Source organism: Bos grunniens, chromosome 3, assembly GCF_055505025.1.
Source record: "Bos grunniens cultivar Pamir isolate PY7600 chromosome 3, Bosgru_T2T1.0, whole genome shotgun sequence".
Lineage (NCBI taxonomy): Eukaryota > Metazoa > Chordata > Mammalia > Artiodactyla > Bovidae > Bos > Bos grunniens.
The window spans coordinates 65,884,091-65,902,006 of record NC_141167.1 but is presented as its reverse complement, the minus strand read 5'-3'; the positions used below and the strand labels follow the sequence as shown (position 1 = coordinate 65,902,006).

At 41.2% G+C, this 17,916-nt stretch overlaps 1 long non-coding RNA gene across 4 annotated transcripts in view; it reads left to right on the top strand.

Annotated features, from left to right (window-relative positions):
- Positions 1-17,916, top strand: part of LOC147375741 (uncharacterized) — a 629,781-nt gene that overhangs the window by 272,951 nt on the left and 338,914 nt on the right. The window lies entirely within an intron of this gene.

Below are 17,916 nucleotides of genomic sequence, written 5' to 3'. Positions count from 1 at the left end.
GTATGTTTGTATCTCAGTACTATAGAGAAGAAGCTATCCTATAGGTATGTGTGTGTATGTGCATGTGTGTAGGTTTCCTGCCTTAACTGTTTTATGCCACAATAAGTAGGGATGCAATAAAAGAGCTAAAAGTAGCATTATGAGTATTAATTAATGATTGAAAAGCAGTTTGAAGATGAAAAAACATTCTATAAACAAGCACAAGGCAATATTACTACTTCCATGCTACCAAAAACAAAACAAAACAAAACAGCACTATGGCATTCTGGTCCTTATCAACTCTACCTGAAGCTTCACTCTTGATGTATTATCATGCTCAGATATCACTGTTTAAAACCCTGTATTATCAAAAGTTTATTAATAAAAACATTTTAAACCAAACATAGCATTCTTGTCAATTAGACCTGGGTGAAAGTGAAAGTGAGTGAAGTCACTCAGTCATGTCCAACTCTTAGCAACCCCATAGACTGTAGCCTACCAGGCTTCTCTGTCCATGGGATTTTCCAGGCAAGAGTACTGAAGTGGGTTGCCATTTCCTTCTCCAGGGGATCTTCCCAATCAGGACTCAAACCCAGGTCGTCTGCATTGGCAGGCAGATTCTTTACTGACTGAGCTATGAGAGAAGCACAAATTAGACTTATGTGTGGCCTTTGGGATGGAGCCAAAGCAAAAACAGTACCCAGTTGTGGATGTGACTGGTGATAGAAGCAAGGTCCAATGCTGTAAAGAGCAATATTGCATAGGCACCTGGAATGTAAGGTCCATGGATCAAGGCAAATTGGAAGTGGTCAAACAGGAGATGGCAAGAGTGAACGTCAACATTCTAGGAATCAGCGAACTAAAATGGACTGGAATGGGTGAATTTAACTCAGATGACCATTATATCTACTACTGTGGGCAGGAATCCCTCAGAAGAAGGAGTAGCCATCATGGTCAACAAAAGAGTTCGAAATGCAGTGCTTGATGCAATCTCAAAAACGACAGAATGATCTCTGTTCGTTTCCAAGGCAAACCATTCAATATCACAGTAATCCAAGTCTATGCCCCAACCAGTAATGCTGAAGAAGCTGAAGTGGAACAGTTCTATGAATACCTACAAGACCTTTTAGAACTAACACCCAAAAAAAAGATGTCCTTTTCATTATAGGGGACTAGAATGCAAAAGTAGGAAGTCAAGAAACACCTGGAGTAACAGGCAAATTTGGCCTTGGAATACTGCATGAAGCAGGGCAAAGGCTAATAGAATTTGGCCAAGAGAACACACTGGTCATAGCAAACACCCTCTTCCAACAACACATGGACACACCAGATGGTCAACACTGAAATCAGATTGATTATATTCTTTGCAGCCAAGGGTGGAGAAGCTCTATACAGTCAACAAAAACAAGACCAGGAGAAGACTGTGGCTCAGATCATGAGCTCCTTATTGCCAAATTCAGACTGAAATTGAAGAAAGTAGGGAAAACCATTAGACCATTCAGGTATGACCTAAATGAAATCCCTTATGATTATACAGTGGAAGTGACAAATAGATTTAAGGGCCTAGATCTGATAGATAGAGTGCCTGGTGAACTATGGACTGAGGTTCGTGACATTGTACAGAAGACAGGGATCAAGACCATCCCCATGGAAAAGAAATGCAAGAAAGCAAAATGGCTGTCTGGGGAGGCCTTACAAATAACTGTGAAAAGAAGAGAAGTGAAAAGCAAAGGAGAGAAGGAAAGATATAAGCATCTGAATGCAGAGTTCCAAAGAATAGCAAGAAGAGATAAGAAAGCCTTCCTCAGCGATTAATGCAAAGAAATAGAGGAAAACAACAGAATGGGAAAGACTAGAGATCTCTTCAAGAAAATTAGAGATACCAAGGGAACATTTCATGCAAGGTTGGGCTCAATAAAGGACGGAAATGGTATGGACCTAACAGAAGCAGAAGATATTAAGAAGAGGTGGCAAGAATACACAGAAGAACTGTACAAAAAAGATCTTCATGACCCAGATAATCATGATGGTGTGATCACTCACCTAGAGCCAGATATCATGGAATGTGAGGTCAAGTGGGCCTGAGAAAGTATTACTATGAACAAAGCTAGTGGAGGTGATGGAATTCCAGTGGAGCTATTTCAAATCCTGAAAGATGATGCTGTGAAAGTGTTGCACTCAATATGCCAGCAAACTTGGAAAACTCAGCAGTGGCCACAGGACTGGAAAAGGTCAGTTTTCATTCCAATCCCAAAGAAAGGCAATGCCAAAGAATGCTCAAACTACCACACAATTGCACTCATCTCACACACTAGTAAAGTAATGCTCAAAATTCTCCAAGCCAGGCTTCAGCAATACATGAAATGTGAACTTCCAGATGTTCAAGCTGGTTTTAGAAAAGGCAAAGGAACCAGAGACCAAATTGCCAACATCTGATGGATCATTGAAAAAGCAAGAGAGTTCCAGAAAAACATCTATTTCTGCTTTATTGACTATTCCAAAGCCTTTGACTGTGTGGATCACAATAAACTGTGGAAAATTCTTCAAGAGATGGGAATACCAGACCACTTGACCTGCCTCTTGAGAAATTTGTATGTAGGTCAGGAAGCAACAGTTAGAACTGGACGTGGAACAACAGACTGGTTCCAAATAGGAAAAGGAGTAGGTCAAGGCTGTATATTGTCACCCTGCTTATTTAACTTCTATGCAGAGTACATCATGAGAAACACTGGGCTGGAGAAAGCACAAGCTGGAATCAAGATTGCCAGGAGAAACATCAATAACCTCAGATATGCAGATGACACCACCCTTATGGCAGAAAGTGAAGAGAAACTAAAAAGTCTCTTGATGAAGGTGAAAAAGGAGAGTGAAAAAGTGGGCTTGAAACTCAACATTCAGAAAATGAAGATCATGGCATCTGGTCCCATCACTTCATGGGAAATAGATGGGGAAACAGTGGAAGCAGTGTCAGACTTAATTTTTCTGGGCTCCAAAATCACTGCAGATGGTGACTGCAGCCATGAAATTAAAAGATGCTTACTCCTTGGAAGAAAAGTTATGACCAACCTAGACAGCATATTGAAAAGCAGAGACATTACTTTGCCAACAAAGGTCCATCTAGTCAAGGCTATGGTTTTTCCTGTGGTCATGTATGGATGTAAGAGTTGGACTGTGAAGAAAACTGAGCACTGAAGAATTGATGCTTTTGAACTGTGGTGTTGGAGAAGACTCTTGAGAGTCCCTTGGCCTGCAAGGAGATCCAACCAGTCGATTCTGAAGGAGATCAGCCCTGGGATTTCTTTGGAAAGAATGATGCTAAAGCTGAAACTCCAGTCCTTTGGCCACCTCATGCGAAGAGTTGACTCATTGGAAAAGACTCTGATGCTGCGAGGGATTGGGGGCAGGAGGAGAAGGGGACGACAGAGGATGAGATGGCTGGATGGCATCACTGACTCGATGGGTGTGAGTCTGAATGAACTCCGGGAGTTGGTGATGGACATCGAGGCCTGGCGTGCTGCGATTCATGGGGTTGCAAAGAGTCGGACACGACTGAGTGACTGAACTGAACTGAACTGTGGCCTATTAATCCCAGTTTCAGTGTGACAACTTTCAGATAAACACAGTTCATGCTACGAATATTGCACTTGATAATAACTTTGAGTTTGTTTTTTATACCTTGTACAGACTCTTTATATCTCCAAATGTTTCTCCTCATTCATTCAATACATATTTTCTTCTAGGAATTGTAAGAGGTCCTGGGGATATAACTGTGGGGAAAACAGATGTGACACAGTGAGAGATTATATTAGTGACCACATATCTGATAAGGATAAGGTATTCAGAATGTATAAAGAACTCATATAACTCAGCAACAAACAACCCAATTTAAAAATGAGCAAAATTGAATAGACATTTCTTCAAAGAAGATAAAAAAATGACCAGCAAGCATGTGAAAAGATACTCAACACCATTAGCCATTAGGAAAATGCAAATCAAAGCCACAGTAAGATAATACTTCATACCCACTAAGATGACAAGAATTTTTTAAAGGGAAATAACAAGAATTTATAAGGTTATGGAAAACCTGGAATGCTTATGTAGTGTTGGTAGGAAAATAAAAATGGCACAGCTACTGTGGAGGACTATTTGCCAGTTCCTCAAAAGGTTAAACACAGAGTTACCATCAGTTCAGTTCAGTTCAGTCCAGTCGCTCAGTCATATCTGACTCTTTGTGACCCCATGAACCGCAGCACACCAGGGCTCCCTGTCAATTACCAACTCCTGGAGTCCACCAAAACCCATGTCCATTGAGTAGGTAATGCCATCCAACCATCTCAACTTCTGTCATCCCCTTCTTCTCCTGCCATCAATCTTTCCCAGCATCAGGGTCTTTTCAAATGAGTCAGCTTTGCATCAGGTGGCCAAAGTATTGGAGTTTCAGCTTCAACATCAGTCCTTCCAATGAACGCTCAGGATTGATCTCCTTTAGGATGGACTGGCCGGATCTCCTTGCAGTCCAAGGGACTCTCAAGAGTCTTCTCCAACACCACAGTTCAAAAGCATCAATTCTTCAGCGCTCAGCTTTCTTGACAGTCCAACTTTCACATCCATATATGACCACTAGAAAAACCATAGCCTTGACTAGATGGACCTTTGTTGACAAAGTAATGTCTCTGCTTTTTAATATGCTGTCTAGGTTGGTCATAACTTTCCTTCCAAGGAGTAAGTGTCTTTTAATTTCATGGCTGCAGTCACCATCTGCAGTGATTTTGGAGCCCCAAAAAATGTCTGTCACTGTTTCCACTGTTTCCCCATCTATTTCCCATGAAGTGATGGGACCAGATGCCATGATCTTCATTTTCTGAATGTTGAGCTTTAAGCCAACTTTTTCCCTCTCCTCTTTCACTTTCATCAAGAGGCTCTTTAGTTCTTCTTCACTTTCTGACATAAGGGTGGTGTCATCTGCATATGTGAGGTTATTGATATTTCTCCCAGCAATCTTGAGTCCAGCTTGTGCTTCCTCCAGCCCAGCATGTCTCATAAGCAGGGTGACGATATACAGCCTTGACAAACTCCTTTTCCTATTTGGAGCCAGTCTGTTGTTCCATGTCCAGTTCTAACTGTTGCTTCCTGACCTGCATACAGATTTCTCAAGAGGCAGGTCAGGTGGTCTGCTATTCCCATCTCTTGAAGAATTTTCCAGTTTATTGTGATCCACACAGTCAAAGGCTTTGGCATAGTCAATAAAGCAGAAATAGATGTTTTTCTGGAACCCTCTTGCTTTTTCCATGATCCAGTGAATGTTGGCAATTTGGTCTCTGGTTTCTCTGCCTTTTCTAAAACCAGCTTGAACATCTGGAATTTCACGGTTCATGTAATGCTGAATCCTGGCTTGAAGAATTTTGAGCATTACTTTGCTATCGTGTGAGATGAGTGTAAGTGTGTGTAGTTTGAGCATTCTTTGGCACTGCCCTTCTTTGGGATTGGAATGAAAACTGACCTTTTCCAGTCCTGTGGCCACTGCTGAGGTTTCCAAATTTGCTGGCATATTGAGTGCAGCACTTTCACAGCATCATCTAGAATTCCATCACCTCCACTAGCTTTGTTCGTAGTGATGCTTCCTAAAGCCCATTTGACTTCACATTCCAGGATGTCTGGCTCTAGGTGAGTGTGAGTGATCACACCATCGTGATTATCTGGGTCATGAAGGTCTGTTTTGTACAATTCTGTGTATTCTTGCCACCTCTTCTTAATATCTTCTGCTTCTGTTAGGTCCATACCATTTCTGTCCTTTATTGAGCCCGTCTTTGCATGAAATGTTCTGTTGGTATCTCTAATTTTCCTGGAAAGTACCATATTACCCAGCAATTCCATAGTTAGAACTGGACATGGAACAATGGACTGGTTCAAAATTGGGAAAGGAGTACGTCAAGGCTGTATATTGTCACCCTGCTTATTTAACTTATATGCAGAGTACATCATGTGAAATTCTGAGCTGGATGAATCACAAACTGGAATCAAGATTCCTGGAAGAAATATCAACAACCTCAGATACGCAGATGATACCACTCTAATGGCAGAAAGTGAAGAGAATTAAGGAGCCTCGTGATGAGGGTGAAAGAGGGAAGTGAAAAAGCTGGCTTAAATCAACATTCAAAAATGAAGATCATGGCATCTGGTCCCATCACTTTGTGGCAAATAGAAGGGGAAAGAATGGATACACTAACAGACTTTATTTTCTTAGACTCTAAAATCGCTGCAGATGGTGACTGCAGCCTTGAAATTAAAAGACACTTTTTCCTTGAAAGGAAAGCTATGACATATCTAGACAGAATATTTAAAAGCAGAGACATCACTTTGCTAGCAAAGGTCATATTGTCAATGCTCTGGTTTTTCCAGTAGTCAGGTATCGATGTGAGAGTTGGACTATAAAGACAGCTGAGCGCTGAAGAATTGATGCTTTTGAATTGTGCTGGAGGAGACTCTTGAGGGTCCCTTGGATTGCAAGGAGATCCAATCAGTCAATTTTAAAAGAAATCAATCCTGAATATTCACTGGAAGGACTGATGCTAAAGCTGAAGTTCCAATACTTTGGCCACCTGATGCAAAGAACTTACTCATTGGAAAAGACCCAGATGCTGGGAAAGATTGAGGGCAGGAGGAGAAGGGGGCACCAGAGGATGAGATGGTTTTATGGATATCACCAACTCAATGGATATGAATCTGAGCAAACTCTGCAAGATAGTGAAGGACAGGAACGTCTGGGACACTGCAGTCCATGGGATTGCAAAGAGTTGGACATGAGTTAGTGACTGAATAACAACAAAAATATACATACTAAAAGAATGGAAAACAAATACTCGAATACCTGTACATTAATGTCAATAAAGCTACCATTCACAATAGCTAAAAAGGTGGAAACAGTTAAAATACCCACTAACTGATGAGTGGCTAAACAAAATGTGGTACTTTCATACAGTGGAATAGTATTCAGTCAGAAAAAGTAATGAAGCACTGATCCATGCTTCAACATGGATGAACTTGAAAATACTATGCTAAGTGAAAGATATAAGCATAAAAGTTACTTATTGTACAATTCCATTTTTGTGAAATATCTAGAATAGATACATCCATAGAAATAGAAAGCAGATTAGTCGTTGGCAGGGGCTCAGGGGAGGGGACACGGGAGTGACTGATCAGTTGATCTAGTGGGGATTCAAATATTAATGGATAGCAATGAAATTATTCTATAAACAAATAATGTTATGTGTCAACTTGGTTGGGCCAAGGTGTCCAGATATTTGGTGAAACAGTATTATGCATGCTTATGTGAAAATGTTTTCTAACTCAGTTCAGTTCAGTTCAGTAGATCAGTCATGTCCGACTCTTTGCAACCCCATGAATTGCAGCACGCCAGGCCTCCCTGTCCATCACCATCTCCCGGAGTTCGCTCAAACTCATGTCCATCGAGTCAGTGATGCCATCCAGCCATCTCATCCTCTGTTGTCCCCTTTTAGCATATAAATTAGTGTACTTTAAGTAAAGCAAATTGCCTTCTTTGATGTAGGTGGCCCTCGTTCAATCATTGAAGGCCCTGATAGAACAGACTGATATCCCCTGACCAAGAAGTGATTCTGCCAGGAGACTTTCCTTGGTCTCTTAATTGCAACTCTTCCCTGAGTCTCCAGCTTGTTGACCTAACCCCAACAGATTTTGGACTCACTAAGGAAGAAGTGCATGCTCAGTCATGTCTGACTCTTTGCAACTCCATGGCCTATAGCTCACCAAGCTCCTCTGTCCATGGAATTCTCCAGGCAAGAATACTGGAGTGGGTTTCCGTTTCCTTCTCTAGGGGAATCTTCCAGATATAGGGATTGAACCCATGTCTCTTGCATCTCTTGCATTGTCAAGTAGATTCTTTACCAACTATACCACCTGGGAAGCCCTTTGAACTCACTGCTGCTGCTGCTGCTAAGTCGCTTCAGTCGTGTCCAAACTCACTAGTCCTCTGCAATTACATGAGCCAGTTCTTTAAAATAAATAAGTCCCCCCCACTCTCTGTCTATATACACACATCTTGTTGGTTCTGTTTCTCTGGAAAATCCTGATTTATACTGGAACCTTCACCTAACTCAAAGTCTGGCTTAAGATCTCTTTCCACAGCACCTTGTGCAGTTTTGTCGTAACTCTCACCATGGTGTGTAATAAATACCTGTCTACTTGCTGGTGTCCCCTGCTACACCTTATGTGTCTTCAGTACAAGGGGATCAGCTCCACAGTTCTGAAGTTTAAGGTATGTTATAGAAAATTCTCTTTTCAGGAAAAGTTTGAGATATTTTTACGGGCTTATCTATAATTTGGTTTTATATGGTTCTTTGAAAATGAAATTCTAACCTGAGTTCCAATTATTTTTCAAGATGGTCTCAGTAACATTGAGATTGGGGGAAGCCAAGGGTAACAGAGATGTGGTATTGCCCAAGGAAACCTACCTTAATTCTATCTCCAAGTCTGAGAACTATCTCAGGACAAACTCTGAGAACTATCTGGAGTCTGAGTACTTCCATGAATACTTTTTTCCCCTTAATTCAAGAATTATATATAATTTATAGATTACTCTGTCTTGTGGTGGCCATCAGATGTCTTTATAAGAATCTGCCTTCTCCCATAGCTTTACAGAATCCCACTACTAGGGCCACCTGTCAACGTCTAAAACTGATTGCTGTCTCTATGTCTGAAGAATGACAAATTTTTTCATTGTCCCTATTAATAACATATTTGATTGTGTCACAAGCATCTTTCTTTCTAAGACTGGGGCACCAAAAAGAGGAACTGCTCTCATAACAAGCCAAGAAACTACTTGATGACCTTCTAGTAACATTACCCTAGAACAGAATTCAGTTTTTGTTAGTTTCAATAGAGAGTTCTCCCTTCTGATCACTTCTGTATCAGAAGGATCTCTTGTTATTAGACAGTTCTCCTATGAGATGGTTTCCGGACTTCTCTTAGGACAGTACCACTCTTTATTTCTGAAAATCAAACGAGAAATCTGGCTGCCTGCTAGCTTTTATATAATTGGCCACTTCCCATAGAAATGTTGACTTCCTGTTGTCTGCAGTTTCAGTATGTCTGAACTCAGGAAGTTAACATTCAGGAAAGAAACATCAACATTCTTTTAGCTTCTTGCTGACTACAAATGATGGAAAGTAGTTTACAATGGAGAGAAGGCTGCTGGTGTAGCTATGAGTCATTCCTGCCCAGATCTCCTGTGACTCATTTTCCTTCATTAAACCGAGCCGAGTCAATAGCCCTTCAGTTTTCTGAACAGTGGATATAACTGCACTAATGACTGGCTGCTGAATAAGTTCAGCTATGTTCTAATTTATTTATTAAGCAACAGTAAAACAAGTATAAAGTACCCATCAACGGATAATGGGAGGACATTAGTGTTTTTGCTTACAAATTAAATCTAAAACACAGCTTCTTTTAGATGAAAATGGAAAAGGCTTGCTAGCCCCTGTCAGCATAAGAAAAATTAGTTTTTGAGGCTCTCCTCCCTTTCATTTTTAGACCTTGTTCTAAGCTGGTAGCTATCTGAAAAGTCCCAGGGCCTCTTTTCCTCAGCCTACTTTCTACATGTCGTCTGTTGCACCCCACTGTTTTCCTGACTTGGTCTCACCTCTGTATACCCTCTTTCTTTTTCTCATTCCTTTTTCACCACCTAAATACTTTGTCTGTTGGTCTCCTTTCTCCTCACCCATAATTCTACTAAAATTTATTGAATTGTGCACACATGTGTGCTCTGTTTCATCAGTTATCTCCAGCTCTTTGTGACCCTGTGGACTATTGCCTGCCAGGCTCTTCTGTCCATAGGTTCTCTAGGCAAGAATACTGGAGTGGGTTGCCATTTCCTCCTCTAGGGAAACTTTCGGACCCGGGGATCGAACCAGTGTCTCCTGTGTCTCCTGCATTGTAGGCAGATTCTTTATCCACTGAGCCACCTGGGAAGCCCAATGTCTTAATGTGGGGCTCTAACGTATTAGACCTTAATCTGATGTACTTGTCCTTAATAACATTTTAAAATTAATTTTTATTGGAGTGTAGTTGCTTTACAGTATTGTGTTAGCTTCTACCATGCAGCAAAGTGAATCAGCCATATATGCATATATATCCCCTCCCTTTTGGACTTCCTTCCCATTCCGGTCACCAAAGAGCATTAGAGATCTGTGTGCAATACAGTATGTTCTCACTAGTTATCTATTGTATACATAGTATCAATAGTATATGTGTGTTAATCCCAGTCTCCTAATTCCTCCCACCCCACCCCACCCCTTTCCTGCTTGGTATCTATACATTTATTCTCTGCATCTGTGTTTCTACTTCTGCTTTGCAAATAAGATTATGTATTACCATTTTTCTTGGTTTCACATATATCCCTAATAACATTTAAAAACAGTTTTAAAGATGATTTTTTTGTAATGACACTGCATTTGTCATCTCTCACAAGACATAATTTAATGTGGGACTGTAGAAGAGGATTTGAGAGCAGAGTTTGGACTTAGATTTTGGGTTGAATCTGCCCTTTCCTCACTATGTGACTTTGGGCAAGGTATTTAACTTTTCTAGGCTTCACATTTCCTCATCTGGAAAATAGGTGTGATAATAAGGACTTGTAGATAAATAAGGTAATGTATGTACCAAGAGTATTTTTTGAGATGAGTAATAAATTTTTCTATCATGGTTATATGACGTCTAGGTATCCTTTTTTTTTTTTTTTTTTTGTCAAAGAGCAGTTGGGGTATTTCTTAGTCACTACCCAGATGGTGCTAGTTGGAAAGAACCCACCTGCCAACATAGGAGATGTAAGAGACCGAGGTTTGATCCATGGGTTGGGAAGATCCCCTGGAGGAGGGCATGGCAACTCACTTCAGTACTCTTGCCTGGAGAATCCCATGGACAGAGGAGCCTGGCAGACTACAGTCCACAGGATTGCAAAGAGTTGGATGCAACACTGAAATCAGATTGATTATATTCTTTGCAGCCAAAGATGGAGAAGCTCTATACAGTCAGCAAAAACAAGACCAGGAGCTGGCTGTGGCTCAGACCATGAACTCCTTATTGCCAAATTCAGACTGAAATTGAAGAAAGTAGAGAAAACCACTAGACCACTCAGGTATGACCTAAATCAAATCCCTTATGATTATACAGTGGAAGTGAGAAATAGATTTAAGGGCCTAGATCTGATAGATAGAGTGCCTGATGAACTATGGACTGAGGTTCATGATATTGTACAGGAGACAGGGATCAAGACCATTCCCATGGAAAAGAAATGCAAGAAAGCAAAATGGCTGTCTGGGGAGGCCTTACAAATAGCTGTGAAAAGAAGAGAAGCAAAAAGCAAAGGAGAAAAGGAAAGATATAAACATCTGAATGCAGAGTTCCAAAGGATAGCAAGAAGAGATAAGAAAGCCTTCTTCAGCTATCAATGCAAAGAAATAGAGGAAAACAACAGAATGGGAAAGACTAGAGATCTGTTCAAGAAAATCAGAGATACCAAAGGAACATTTCATGCAAAGATGAGCTCGATAAAGGACAGAAATGGTATGGACCTAACAGAAGCAGAAGATATTAAGAAGAGATGGCAAGAATACACAGAAGAACTGTACAAAAAAGATCTTCACGACCCAGATAATCACGATGGTGTGATCACTGACCTAGAGCCAGACATCCTGGGATGTGAAGTCAAGTGGGCCTTAGAAAGCATCACTACGAACAAAGCTAGTGGAGGTGATGGAATTCCAGTGGAGCTATTTCAAATCCTGAAAGATGATGCTGTGAAAGTGCTGCACTCAATATGCCAGCAAATTTGGAAAACTCAGCGGTGGCCACAGGACTGGAAAAAGTCAGTTTTCATTCCAATCCCAAAGAAAGGCAATGTCAAAGAATGCTCAAACTACTGCACAATTGCACTCATCTCACACACTAGTAAAGTAGTGGTCAAAATTCTCCAAGCCAGGCTTCAGCAATATGTGAACCGTGAACTTCCTGATGTTCAAGCTGGTTTTAGAAAAGGCAGAGGAACCAGAGATCAAATTGCCAACATCTATTGGATCATAGAGAAAGCAAGAGAGTTCCAGAAAAACATCTATTTCTGCTTTATTGACTATGCCAAAGCCTTTGACTGTGTGGATCACAGTAAACTGTGGAAAATTCTGAAAGAGATGGGAATACCAGACCACCTGATCTGACTCTTGAGAAATTTGTATGCAGGTCAGGAAGCAACAGTTAGAACTAGACATGGAACAATAGACTGGTTCCAAATAGGAAAAGGAGGACGTCAAGGCTGTATATTGTCGCCCTGTTTATTTAATTTCTATGCAGAGTACATCATGAGAAACGCTGGACTGGAAGAAACACAAGCTGGAATCAAGATTGGCGGGAGAAATATCAATAACCTCAGATATGCAGATGACACCACCCTTATGGCAGAAAGTGAAGAGGAACTGAGAAGCCTCTTGATGAAAGTGAAAGTGGAGAGTGAAAAAGTTGGCTTAAAGCTCAACATTCAGAAAATGAAGATCATGGCATCTGGTCCCACCACTTCATGGGAAGTAGGTGGGGAAACAGTGGAAACAATGTCAGACTTAATTTTGGGAGGCTCCAAAATCACTGCAGATGGTGATTGCAGCCATGAAATTAAAAGACGCTTACTCCTTGGAAGGAAAGTTATGACCAACCTAGATAGCATATTCAAAAGCAGAGACATTACTTTGCCAACAAAGGTTTGTCTAGTCAAGGCTATGGTTTTTCCTGTGGTCATGTATGGATGTGAGAGTTGGACTGTGAAGAAGGCTGAGCACTGAAGAATTGATGCTTTTGAACTGTGGTGTTGGAGAAGACTCTTGAGAGTTCCTTGGACTGCAAGGAGATCCAACCGGTCCATTCTGAAGGAGATCAGCCCTGGAATTTCTTTGGAAGGAATGATACTAAGGCTGAAACTCCAGTACTTTGGCCACCTCATGTGAAGAGTTGACTCATTGGAAAAGACTCTGATGCTGCGAGGGATTGGGGGCAGGAGGAGAAGGGGACGACAGAGGATGGGATGGCTGGATGGCATCACTGACTCGATGGGTGTGAGTCTGAGTGAAGTCCGGGAGTTGGTGATGGACAAGGAGGCCTGGCGTGCTGTGATTCATGGGGTTGCAAAGAGTCGGACACGACTGAGCAACTGATCTATCTGAAGTGACTTAGCATGCATGCACAGAGTATTTGGTGGCTTTAAAATGAGTATTAATTTTTTTGCATAGAAGCCAGAAACCAATTGGGAGAGAAATGTAACTGGTTGCTATGAGTTGGGTTAATTTATATTCATCAATAGCTGAAGAGAGGGGGCATTTATATTACATCTAACCTCCTTTTCCATGGACAGAGGAACCTGGTGGGCTGCAGTCCATGGGGTTTCAGAGTCAGACATAGCTACGTGTTAAGATATTAACCTCACTTCAGTGCCTGGAACCCAGTAGACACTCAATGTACAGCTATAGTTAATATTATAGTTATGTCAGGTGGGAGGAGTAATACCTTACTATTGTAGTGTTTTTTACTTACCCCTATATTTTCTCTTTAGTTCTGAAAATAGCTCTGATATTATTTCTGTTTTAACATTGTTTTTCATTTATAAAGAACTGAGACTCAAGACAATGTTACTATATAATTTCTTGCCCAAACTTGGATTCCTTGGGAATGAAAGGGGCACTAAATCGGGATTGTACTGGGTAGGCTTGGATGTACCTTACAGCTTATGATTGCTCCAAAGCCATTTGACTTGATAATGACAGATTTGAGACAAGAAGGCAAATTTCCTAATGAATCTATGTTAAAATCAATGAGAATTTTTAGGGGATAGTGTGAAATTAGGGATAGTGTAGGAAATTAGTCCTTTCAGGTCTGTGTGATCATGACCATGAAAAAGTATAGATAAATTTGTCACATCAAGCAGATGCTAACCTATTCTGCTGATGCTCTGGACTGGCCATGAGGACAAGGGATTGCAATTGATGAGATTTTCTCTTCTCAATTAACTGATTCATTTATTCATTCATCTTACAAACCTATAAGAGTTACTGATATGTGACAAAATACATCAAAAATCAATGACCTAGGATAATAATTTTATTTACCTATATTTATGTGAATTTGTGGTTTGACTGGCTCAGCCAGATGGTCATCTCCTGGTCTCTCCTGGGCTTAGTCATGTGGTTGCTATCCTATATAGCAGCTCAACAAGGATCTGGATAGCCTCAAAAGACCTTGCTCACATGATTAGAAAGTGGTGTTCTGTCAAGTGGTTGGTGGAAGAAGCCTCAGCCAGAATGGTGTATCTTGACTCCATGTAGCCTCTCATTCTGGAAGCGGTCGGTCCAGGCTTCTTCATAAGGTGGCAGCATCCCTTGAAGAACCTGAAAACAGAACTTTATCGCTTCTGGAGGCTTTGGCTTGGACCTGGCACTCTGTAATTCTGCCTTATTCTATTAGTCAGGACAAGCTATGAGGTCAATCTGAGTTAAAGGGACAAGAAAAAATCAGCTCTACCTTTTGCTGGTGGGAACAGCTTAGTGCCCTTGCAAAGAGGTGCATACATGGATGGAAGACACTTATGATTAAGTGTCTTCCCAATCTATTATAATCATCATATATCGGGTCCCATCCTAGGCTGTGCAGACATAAAATTTGATAATGAGCACTCATTTGCATGAGAGAGATAGGCAAGGACAGCAATAACAATGGAAAATGAAAAATCCTTTGACAGAACGGTTCGGTTGGTGTAGTAACACAGGAGGAGAGTTAGTAGTCAAGTCAAACTGGCAAATAACTACCAGGAAAATGGTCCTTTGGGCTTGAAGGTTTATTTTCATCACACTCATCTTATCCAAAGCTTGGGGTTCAGATGTGAAGGTCCTCGACTAGGTCTTTGACCTGACCATGTTCTCCATCCACTACTTAAAAGACTGAGATTGAATTGGTAAGAAAATAAGGAGAAGGTGTTATGGAATAAATGTTTGTGTCTCCTCCCCAAAATCCAAATGTTGAAACTCTACTGTGCTCAGGAGCTGGGGCCTTTGGGAAGTAATTGGGATTTAATGAGATCAGGGAGGTGGGGCCCTCATGAAGGGGATGGGTGCCCTTATAATAGGAGACCATTTGCTTCCTCTCTTTGGTCCCTGCCATGTGAGGATATAGCAGGTCAGCAGTCTGCCACCAGAGCTTGACCATGCTGGCACCCTGATCTCAGACTTCTACCTTTCAGAACTATGAGAAATAAATGTCTGTCATTTATAACCTACCCTGTCTATGGTAATTTGTTATAGCTACTCAAACTGACCAAGACAGAAAGTGAAGAGACCAGTGGAGGAGGGAAATAATGTGTTTAGATGTTTTTCACCCACTTAAAAATGGGAATGTGAAAATAAAGCTTTAAATAGAAATGAAAGGAGGGTCCTTTTTGGTACCATTGCCTTCAAATCTAAGCTCCACTTTGAAGGTGTGGGAATTCTGAATTCAGTTTGCCCATATAACACTAGAATATTCAAATCCTGTAAGCCTCTTTTCAAGCCAACCAAATCTGAATAGCCAATATGCTGGAAGTTTGACACTTGACCTACGCACCCTCAATTCAATGTCAAAAAAGTAAGACTGAGTTTAAGATGTTTGGTGAATGGCTTCATCTCTAGCTAGTAGACATTAGATTGAAGGAGTTAAAAAAAAAAAAAAAACTTGCTGGATAATAAAGCCAGTTAGATTTATCATATATATGACAGTAGGGAATTATTTTAATCATATATTCTTGAGTGCCTTTGGGAACTTGGATGATAATAAAGTGTATGCTGAGAGGAATCAGTGGCAGTATTCTCCCGAAGGAGAAAAAAATGATACTGAAACTCATCATTCCAGTGTTCCTTGAGGTGACCCAGAGGAGCAAACCTCACAGCTGCCTGCAATCTGGATAAGTGAGATGCTGGACTGGTACCCGCTTAGGAAAATCTGATGATCCTTGGCTACTTCTGTCCTGGAGAAGTCCATTTTGTTCTCATTCATTTAACAGTGTAAGGAAGCAGAAGGGACATAGAGGAGAAAGCTGAATTGGACTTCTCCACCTGAATCAGACAGGTCATTATGAGCCACACCTTCATCTTTGGGTGACTTTGTGGTCTGTGTCCTAGTCCTAGCAAGCGGGGACCAGACTGAGGTCAGAGGGAGTTCCAGATGGTTGGGTGCAAACTACATCATTTAGTGGCCCAGATGGCTCTAGTAATGAAACAAAATGCTGGGCTATCAATCAAAGAGCGTATAGTTAGCATCTATTATGTGCTCGACATTGTGAGGATACAAAGGAAATATAAGACCAATTTCTCCTCTCCTGTGAGTCTGCAGTCTAATTATGAGACATAAGACTGCCAGAGGACAGATGACAAAAGTCAACTTCTATTTTCTTTCTGTGAAGTTGTGTAGCATCAAATATGTGAGGGAAATGATGCGTGTGTTAGTAAATGTATTCCTTAAAAATCTTTCCTTTATGTGGAGTGTGTGTGCTTAGTTGCTCAGTCATGTCTGACTTTTTGCAACCCCATGGGCTGCAGCCTGCCAAACTCCTCTGTCTATGGGGTTTCCCAGGTATGACTACTAGAGTGAGTTGCTATTTCCTTCTCCAGGGGATCTTCCCAGCCCAGGGATCAAACTTGTGTCTCTTGCATTGGCAGGTGGATTCTTACCACTGAGCCACCTGGAAAAATCTTTATATGTGATATATCAGGCAATTATTGAGAAGCTATTAAAATATGATTGAACAATTTCCGTTGATGAACAGATGGAGTCTTGAGATATCTAACTCAAGCAGGATAAAATTCAGGATAAAATTGGGGTCTCATTTGTTACTGTTTCCTTCATTAGGATTAGCCAAAGATGACAGGTGGCCTACATTGGGTACTATGTACTTGCACTCTTCTAAGTACTTTATGTTCATTATTTAATTGAATCCTGTTATAACCTAATATATTCACTGTCACTATTCCTGGAACCTGGGAACAAGTAGCATGCCCAAGGTCACATAGCCAGTAAGTATTATAAAGTTGGGACAATAATTTGGGGTGACAGTCACATAGGCATTTAGCTCTGTCTTTGTACTAATCAGGGTTCTTGGTTGCACGTAAGGGAAACCAACTCTAGTTCACTGAAGCAGGAAAGAAATCTACTGGAAGGATATCAAGGATTTCATAGAAGAGCCAGGAAATTCTTAAGAACCAGGCTCAAAAATAGGCAGGAGCCAAAGGATACTTGGCAGCAAATTCTGTAGAAAATGCCACAGAAATCATCAACTTGGGAAGCTACTATTGAAATTGATGCCAGTGGCTACTTGCCCTTGGACCTCTGGATGATCTACCGACAGCCACAGCCAACCATCACTCTCAGCCCCTTCATCTCCATGTCAAGCCTGGGTCACATGCCTACAACCCAGAGTCTGAGAGGAGAGGAAAGGAATTAACTGTCTGTCTCCCTTTACCCTGATTTCCACTTATTTATTTATTTATTTTTGGCTGCGCTGGGTCTTCATTGCTGCATGCTGACTTCCTCTAGTTGCAGCGAGTGAGGGCTACTCTTCATTGAGACGTGCAGGCTTCTCCTTGTGGTGGCTTCTCTTATTACAGCTTGTGGGTTCTAGATCACAGGCTCAGTAGTTATGGCTTTAGTTTTACCTCAGCATGTGGAATCTTCCTGGACCAGGGATTGAACCCATGTGCCCTACATTGACAGGCAGATTCTTAACCACTGGGACCACCAGGGAAGTCCGATTCCCACCTTCTTTTGAAGCTGCTTTCAAATGGGAAGGTTTTGCATGCTGGGCAGGTCAACATATATACCTGACAAATGTCTAGTTCAGCTCTC